Here is a 9284-nt window from a genome sequence, read left to right as displayed (position 1 = left end):
GGGCTCTCTTCTAGAGGCTCTAGAGGAGAACCTGTTTCTTTGTCTTCCAGTGAATGGCACCTTCCTTTCTCTCTAGAGCAAGGAATAGCATTCCTCTGAGCCTTCCAGTGATTCTCCCCTACTTCCCAGAGATGGGGAAGATTCTCTACCTTGAGGACTCATGTGATGAGATAAGGCTCACCTAGATGATTCCAGATAACCACCCCATCTCACAGTCCTGAGCTTTGATCATATCTCCAAAGAGGCCCTAACTATAGAATTGTTGTAGATGCAATTAGTTAAGAAGGCCCTGTAAGGTGAGCCCTAATCCATTATGACAGGTGTCCTTTGAAAAAGGAGAAATCTGTACATGGACACAGAGTCAGACAAGAGCCACAGGGAAGCCAAGCATGGTGGTGCCTGCTTGTAATCTCAGCACTTGGGAGGCTGAGACAGGAGGAGGCCACAGGTTCTAAGCCAGCCTCAGCTACTTAGTGAGGCTCTCAGCAACTTAGTGAGACACTATTTCAAAATAAAATATAAAATAGGTTGAGGATGTAGCCCAGAAATAGAGGTCCCTGGGTTCCATCCCCAGGGCCACACACACACACACGCCATAAGGAGAAGACAGGCCAAGAGGAAAGACCTGAAACAACTCCTCCCTCACTACCCTCAGAAGAAACCAGCCCTGCCACTGAAAAGGTTCAGGAGTCCTCCATAAAGAGACCACCAGGGTATATGCAATCACGAGAGCTTTATTTTGGGCAATCCAGCATGCCGGGGTCCATCAGCACACAGAGCAGGGATGAGACCTCAAAATGGTGGCCTGCAGGCCTTTTGAGCAGGGGGTAGGGGGGAGGTAGAGGATTTCCTAAGTCCTAGGGGTGGGGTGTCATGGCCTTTTCATTGACTGGCAAAGTTTGAAGTCTGAGCATTAACCTACAGCTCTTCATTAACATATCCCCTGAGTCGGGTCACCTTTAGGCCTAGTCCTCCTGAAGTGAAATCTGAGGCTGTCATGGCGTCCGCGCGGATGGAATGCACGTGGTTCTTCACCAACACCTCAACTGTGGACTCTAAGCCTCCAGAGTTATATAAAACAATACATCTCTGTCATTTATGCTTCCTTGTCAGTGGTACTTTGTAAGAGCATCCTGGACAATTAGCATCTCTTGCTATGAGTGGCTGGCCCACAGGCTCTGGGGACTGGGGTGCATCTGTGGGGAGGAAGGGCCATTATTCTACACAAGTCTACATGATGGTTCCGTGTTGTTCATTTGACTTTGTCTCGGTTCTGTCCTTGGCAGCCCCTCTGCCATAAACGAAAGAATGTGCCAGACCGTACGTAGGCCTGTTGCTCACAAACACCGCACAGCACCAGAGCAATTGGTCCTTGCGTGGGAACATTGTCCAGCACCGGGCAGGCTAGTCTTTGTAAACCACGATGGAAGCTGCTGGTATTTTCTATCATTTTTGAGGGGAACATTGTGTGTGAAGAATACAAGAAAACGGGCATCGTTAGCTACCTCCCTAGAACATATTAAAACATACACATTAAATCACTGCCCTCCATTGTGGGTCCCCCTAAGCTGCCTTCCTTATACCAGAGTGAGCGTGCATCCCCATGGCCCTCAAATCCAGCTCCTTCACCCACATGTCAGTCACAGAAAAGCAAATGAGTGATTGAGAACGAAATAACAGATTCAAGCTTTCTTCCTACAAGTGCTTGGGTCTCCTGCCACCGCCCTGCTCCAGCACCATCCTCTGATGGGAACCATGCAATCCTATTATGCGGTTTCCTGTCCTGATCATTTTCCTCCTGCTTGTCAACCTCCAGCTGCTTTTGTAATCAGGAAAAGTAGCATGAACAGAGCTACAATAATGTCATTCACCTGCTTAAGCTTAAAAGCGTCTGTGCTTCTCACGACCCATAAAGTCCAAGCTCCTCGCTGGCATATGAAGTCCAGCCTCTTTTCCAGCCTCAGCATTCACCACTTCATACGCGCAAGCGCTCCTCTAGCTTCACCCAAAACGTGGTCCCTGAACACCACAATTAGCATCACCTGGGGTGCTTGTGGAAAATCCCACACCTGCTGACTCAGAATCTTTTGGTAAGCACTTGCAGCCTTTTTCGTTTGCAAATTGTAGCCGGGGATTGCTTATCTAGAGCCACTGTGGTCTTTCCCTTCTATCTCACACACCCCTCCCCTCCTCCTCGTCCTTTTCCTCCTTTGAGACTTTGTTGATATCACATCTTCTGCTTCTCAGAAGCCAAATAAATTGCTCCCCTGTTCCTTTTCCCTTAGCACGCCTTACAGATCCCTACAATACAGCTTTGTTTTACAGATCTGTTCCTCCTATTAAATATTGAATTATTTGCCATCTTGCCTTCTCTCCAAAAAATTAAACAATTTCTCTGTCTCTAAGATGGGAATTTATAATTGACCATGCTTCCTTTTCCTCTCAGCCACCTACTGTGCATGGAGTCAAATACTAGCGCAAGCCTGATGACTGTGAAGGCGCCCATTGGCTGTGTCTATGTGTCCTTCTCTCCTCCTGGACTTGACCAATTTTAATTTGTATTTCCCCTACCCTGAGCTCTAAAAGCTTACGTTTGGGCTGGGCGTGTTAGCGCACGCTTGTAATCCCCATGCTTGGGAGGCTGAGACAGGAGGATCGCGCAGGTTCGAAGCCAGCCTCAGCTACTTAGTGAGGCTCTCAGCAACTTAGTGAGACCCTGTTTCCAAATAAAGTATAAAATAGGTCTGGGAGTATAGCCTGGAGGTAGAAAGACCCTGGGTTCCACCCCTAGTACCACAAAAAAAAAAAAAAGCTTACATTTGGATGCTTTATTTATTTACTTGTTTATTTTTCTGCTACAAGGTGCCTCAGGTCCTTTCTGGAACAAGGTAAAAGAGAAAGAGATTATTCATCTTAGTATTCTGACCACCCTGGACAACATCTGGCAGATAGAAAATACTCAATAACTGTTTGATAAATTTAATCAAAGAAATAGTTAAGTGGATTCTGTGACAGCTATTTGACTCACCGCTTAGAAGGCCTTTTGCTGATTTGTATCAGGTGTTCAAGAGTTAAAACTAGTGGAAGGATGCCTGATGGATAAAAACATTCTGAACAAAATTAGCTTGGTCTCATCAATCCAAAGATTGTAGTGGCCCTCATCAACTATGGAATCTGAGCTTAATATTAAAAGTTAACTGGACACGGTAGTGCATGCCAGTAACCCTGGTACATGGGAGACTGAGATGGGAGGATCACAGGTTTGTGACCTCAGCCAACTTACCGAGACTCTCAGCAACTTAGCAATAGGGAGCCAGGTGTGATGGCGCACACTTGTGATCCCAGCGCTTGGGAGGCTGAGACAAGAGGATCGCACAGGTTCGAAGCCAGCCTCAGCTACTTAGTAAGGCTCTCGGCAACTTAGTGAGACCCTGCTTGCAAATAAAGTATATAATAGGTCTAGGAGTGTAGCCCAAGGGTAGAAGGCCCCTGGGTCCCATCCCAGTACTGCAAATAATAAATAAATGAATGAATAAATAAATAGGGCTGGAAGGGTAGCTCAGAGGTAGAATGCCTCTGGATTCAATCCACAGTACAAAAAAGAAATCATAAAGTTTGGTGAGCAGGTATCCAAGAAATAAGAAAAGAAACAACGACATCTCAGAGTGGGGAAAATGGGTTCCAAAGAGACTTCAGAAGAATGGAGCTGGGACACCTCTATGCTGAGGGTGGGGTCGTGCAGATGGGAGGCCTCTTAGGAAAGGGACACAGAGAGTGCGGGACAAGGAGCCCACGGTCAGAGGCAGGTGCCTTGGCCTGGAGTCACGCCATCATAATGTCCCCCGGGCTTCAGGGAAGACGACCGTGCTCCAGCACATAGTTAAAGATGCCAACATCAAATCGCCGCATGATAAAATTATGAAGAGGCAAGAGAAAATCTTGAGAAAGAAAAACAATCACACTTTTTATGCTCATTTTTCTTCAATTTACATCTCATCCTTCCTTAAGAAAAACTATATTTCTCGTCCCTCCGTATCACATCTGAAGTCATAGCAGCAGTGCCCAAGTCTCTTTAAATTGGAGGGGATTTTTCCCCCTAGGAAACACATGAACATGTGTAGTCTTGACTTCTAGTTGTCACTTCAACTTTCTAAACAAGTCCCTTGTGCTTCCAGTTAGCTATTTTCAAAGCATCACATACTGGAATTATTTTCCCCTTGAAGAAAAATAAAGGTATGATAACCTATTGATTGCTACACAAAACCATCCACATGTGAAGCCACATGTCTAATTTAAATTTGCTTCAGACATATTTGTTTCAATCAAAAACATCAATTCAACGTGTTGACTTTAATCACATTTTGCTTCACGAAAACCTAGAGAATCTGAGAGAATTCTTGGAACAACATAAAAGAAAGGTGTTAATATTAAATAGATTAGAATGGAAAGTTTGTAGCAGTGAATTTGGACACGTTGTTACCCTGTGAAAGCAAGTCTGTGATGAGATAAAAGTCCTGGTCTGTTATAATGAAGTACGGCTCTTTCCCCCAAATGCGCTCAGCAGAGGGACTGCATGCTGAGGTTGGGATGTATGGGTTGTATGTGCTGTCTTGGCCCAAGGAGCTACTTGTACTGGCTGAAAGTTTGGCCTGGGCCTCAAATAATCGAGTGTTAAGAAGGCCGTCACCTCGCTGGCCAAGGCAAGGAGAGCCCATTAAACTGTAGTCTGAAAATCATCTGGCTGGGCATGTCAGATCGGGGCTGGGGTGGGTTATGGGCCAGCTCCTCTATGCCCAGGGGCTTCCTGCTCAGCTGTAGCTGAGCTGAGGCTCAGGCAAATCTCTAGTTTGTCAGTCCCAGCCCCAGCCAGTGTCACCGATGCCCTCGATGTGAGGCATGGCCTTTCATCCATTCTGTGCCATGAATCACACCATGCATGCAGGGTAAACGGTAAATCAGAGGAACCTAATGCTTGACAGGTGTTGAATCCAGCTCTGTGGCCCTGGAAACAGGCTTGAGGAGCCTGGAGGGATCTCTGCATCCACCAGGCGATCTGTGCCCTCCTTGACTCCTCCTGCAGTCCCCCAATTTCTGAATCTTGTAACTGCTTCTGTTTCCTTGGTGGCACCCCGTTTCCCTTTTGATGTCTCAGCAACTTTAGTGGAAGTCCCCAGGCCTGTCAGACTTTGGATACCTCCATCCCCGGGCCTGTGCCTTGACTGAAAAAAAGACAAAGATACACGGTTCCTCAGCCCCTGTTCCTACTGGGGGCTTTTCTGGTTCATCAGTTCTGATTCTAATTGCTTTCCACACTGCCCTAATGCCTCACAACTACTTCTGTTGTGAGGTAAAAATCATCAGCAAAATATAAGCTACCGTGTGTGTGTGTGTGTGTGTGTGTGTGAGAGAGAGAGAGAGAGAGAGAGAGAGAGAGAGAGAGAGAGAGAGAGAGAGAGATTGAGATTACTGGGGATTAAACAGCCTGGGAGAGTTCTACCTCTAAGCTATATCCCCAGTCCCCCTAACCCTTCTTGATAAGTTAGTAAGGCTGGTCTTGAACCTGTGATTCTCCTGTCTTAGCCCCCAAGTACTGGGATACCACCCTTGGCCAGCTACTATTTCTTTAGCCCTTGACATAAGCCAGACATGTGCTAAGAACTTAACATACACTAACTCAGCTCATTCTCACAATAACATAAAGAGGTAGATACACTGCCTTGATTTTACAAACTCTCTTACTATGTGTCCCTTATAATGAATCAGAAGAAAGAGACTATAGAAGTAATCTAGACTCTTACAGATGTTTCACTGAAATGGGCTAGCTTATCAGACATGTCTAGCCTTGCCTCTTCCTCCAGCGGCTACAAAAGACTCCAGTTTTGTGCAGGCTTCTCTCAGCTTCACGCACTGGCAGTGTCTCACCTCATCCTGTGGCTCACCCTCCACGTCCTGCCCTGTGACGTCTCTGCTCACACCATAAGCCACCATGGCACAACATTCCCATGAGGACAACACAGAACTCAGAGTCGTCGTCCTCCTCCTCTTCCTCCTCCTCCCTCTCTTCCTCCTTTTTTTTTTTCTTTTCTTCTTCTCATGGTACTGGGAGTTGAAATCAAGGCATCTACCTCTGAGATACAGTCCCAGGCCTTTTTATGTTTTCTTTCTGCAATGGGGTCTCATTAGACTGCTGAAAATCTCACTATGTTGCTGAGGCTGTTCTGGAACCTGAAATCCTCCTGTCTCAGCCTCCCAAGTACTGGGATTTTGGGCATGCATTACCAAGAACAACTCTTGGAGCCACTCTTGACCAGAGGTAGACAAGAGCTGATAAATACATAATAGGATTTCTGTAATTATTTCTTAGAGATACTCAGAAAACTCCACGGGAAAGGCAGGTATGGTGGTGCACATTTGTAATCCCAGCATTCGGGAGGCTGAGATAGGAGAATCGTGGTTCGAGGACAGCCTCAGCTACTTAGATCTTGTTTCAAAATAATTAATAAGAATAGGCTGGGGGGGGGGGGCTGGCGTAGCTGGAAGGTAGAATGCCCCTGGGTTCCATCCTCAGTATAGCAACAAAACAAAACAAAAACTTCACGGGGTCAAGCCCTGCCCTGTTGCCATGACCAACCAATTTATAACTTATTTTTCCTTTTTCTTTTCTTTTCTTTTCTTTTCTTTTCTTTTCTTTTCTTTTCCTTTCCTTTTTTCTTTTTCTTATCTTCTCTTCTCCCCGCCCCTCCTCTCCCCTCCTCCCTCCTTCTCTCTCTCGCTCTCTCGCTCTCTCTCTAGTACTGGGGATTGAACCCAGAGGCATTCTATCTCCTGACTACATCCCCAGCCTGTTTTTGTTTTGAAACAGGCTTTCTCCAAGTTGCTGAGGGCCCTCCTAAATCGCTAAGGCTGTCTTTAAACGTGTGGTCCTCTTGTCTCAGTCTCTCAAGTACTGGGATTACAGGCATGCACCCGCGCACTCAGCATGTAACAACCCATCGTTCAAGTGGCTTTCCTTCCTTCTCTGTTTCACCATTGCCTGACCCTCATTCCTGCCCCCTGGAACCACATGCCCAGGTCAACTACCATTTAAAAGTTCTGTCTCGGGCACGTAGACAGAACTCAATCTATTCTTTCACAGCTTGCTCTCTCCTGGTGACCACAGTGAGTTTTTTCTGCGTTCCTGTTGCGTATTCTTCATCCTGGAGACATGATAGAATCTCCAAGTCCTTTCCTTATTCTAAAGTCATTACTTATTAAAATGTCCCAAAAGGATTAGGGGAAGACTGGACTGTGGCAGAAACGACAGCCAACATCTCCCAGCTGAAGGCTTAGTAAGGATGGGGCTTCTATAAGACAGCTGAAGATGCCGATTTAAACAGAAAATAGGGCCAGGCGTGGTGGCGCACGCTTGTAATCCCAGCGCTTGGGAGGCTGAGACAGGAGGATCCCACAGGTCCAAAGCCAGCCTCAGCTACTTAGTGAGGCTCTCAGTGACTTAGTGAGACCCTGTTTCCAAATAAAGTATAAAATAGATCTGGGAGTATAGCCTGGAGGTAGAAAACCCCTGGGTTCTACCCCCAGTACCACACAAATAAATAAATAATAATAAATGGATTATGATGTGAGGCCATAATGCACTAATAAAAAATTATAAAAATATTTTCCCGAGCCAAACTGTACCCAAATTTATTAGAGATACCTTTCATAAACAATCATGGTATTTCAGGCAGGACATGGACATATAATCATTAACAGGGTACAGCAACTTTTAAACGCCCTTCTTGCATGGACTACCAAAATCAGAAAGCCACTATAAAACCCAATGAAGTCTTCCTTTGATGGTCTGGATAGGGAAGGTTTAGAGTGAGGGTTGACATTCACATTAGCATGTTGTTTAACAGCTTTTCCCGAGCCGACCCTGACTTTCAGGAAACAAAATGAAAATGGTGGAATTATCAGTCTGAAGATCTACAGTCTAGAAAAGGAACTGCTGCTCTTCTCAGGGACACCATCTCAACGATATCACCGCAAAGACCAGGCGGCCTGACATTTCAGTAAAACCAGTTTTGGGGTCAGGTCCCAGAGGTATCTGGGTTTCGGGGAGTTAAGTCTATGCTGATGATGGAGAGGAAGAGGAAAAAAGATGAGTTTGAGTTTTCCCATACTGCAAGGCGCCTGTTTGTGCCAGGGTGGCTACGTGTGCCAGCGTCAGGGAATCCTCCCCCTGGGAGCCAAGAGGAAGTCTCTCAAAACTAGCAGGGAAAGGTGTTTTCCCCCACAGCATTCCAGCTTTGAAGACACTGTATTAGTGACATATGTTCCCACCCCCAAAACGATGAGATGTTCTGTGTGCTAACAACATACCTTTGTTAAAAAGAAGTGAACCAAAATTTTGCATTTTTATAAAATTTGACTTAAAATAGTATTTTACCCAGGTGTGGCGGCACACGCTTGTAATCCCAGCATTTGGGAGGCTGAGACTGGAGGATCACGGGTTGCGGACAGCCTCAGCTACTTAGTGAGGCCCTTTGCAGCTCAGTGAGACCCTATTTCAAATTAAAGAATAAAAATAGGGCTGGCGGGGTGGGGGGGGGGTAACTCGGAGGTAGAAGGCCCCTGGGTTCCATCCCTAGTACCACAAAAAAATTAGTATTTTAAACTATACAATCACACAATTATCAACAGTGCACACACTTCACTTGGTGCCTCCAGCGCCTTCAGCTTTCTGTGCCTGATCCCTTTCGGCATCACCATTTCTGCGGGGTCATGCCCATCCTTGCGAGACTCAGCTTTTCTCTTTTTCCCTTTGGGTACCTTCTCCCTTCTTTGGAGGAGCAGGTTTAGCAGACAGCCTTGCCAATCTCTGTGGTTCGTCCTTCACCGTGGCTTTATCTCTTTCAGCATCCCCGTCAGCCTTTCTCTTGGGCATAGTGGCGACAGTGGAGAGACATAAGCACTGGATGCAGGGACGCAGGGATGCGCAGGAATGGTTGGTCCCAGGATCTGCCTGGCCTCCTCTTCTTTCCACTGCTCCAAAAATGCCAGTACTTGGGAGGTTGAGACAGGAGGAACACAAACAGGTTCGAAGCCAGCCTTGGCAACTTAGTGAGACCTTGTTTCTAAATAAGAAAGAAAATTGGGTTGGAGGTATAACTTGAATGTAGAATGTCTCTGGAGTCTATCACTGGTACCAAAAGAAGACAAAATAAGCAAACAAAAAATGGAAGATAGAAGCTTTTCCTGCAACAAAGATAGAAGTTACTTGTGGAAGAGGCCTCACAAAGCTG

General features: G+C 46.1%; 1 pseudogene across 1 annotated transcript; it reads right to left on the bottom strand.

The window, feature by feature from the left end:
- Positions 1 to 8692: 8692 nt before the first annotated feature.
- Positions 8693 to 8926, bottom strand: LOC308259875 (non-histone chromosomal protein HMG-17-like; annotated as a pseudogene). Its single transcript has one exon. The product of its transcript is annotated as a non-histone chromosomal protein HMG-17-like (transcript).
- Between the last annotated feature and the right edge of the window lie 358 nt (positions 8927 to 9284).

The sequence above is a fragment of the Muscardinus avellanarius genome (assembly GCF_963383645.1).
Source record: "Muscardinus avellanarius genome assembly, chromosome: 3".
NCBI classification, from domain to species: domain Eukaryota; kingdom Metazoa; phylum Chordata; class Mammalia; order Rodentia; family Gliridae; genus Muscardinus; species Muscardinus avellanarius.
This window is presented reverse-complemented; position numbering and strand designations above follow the sequence as displayed.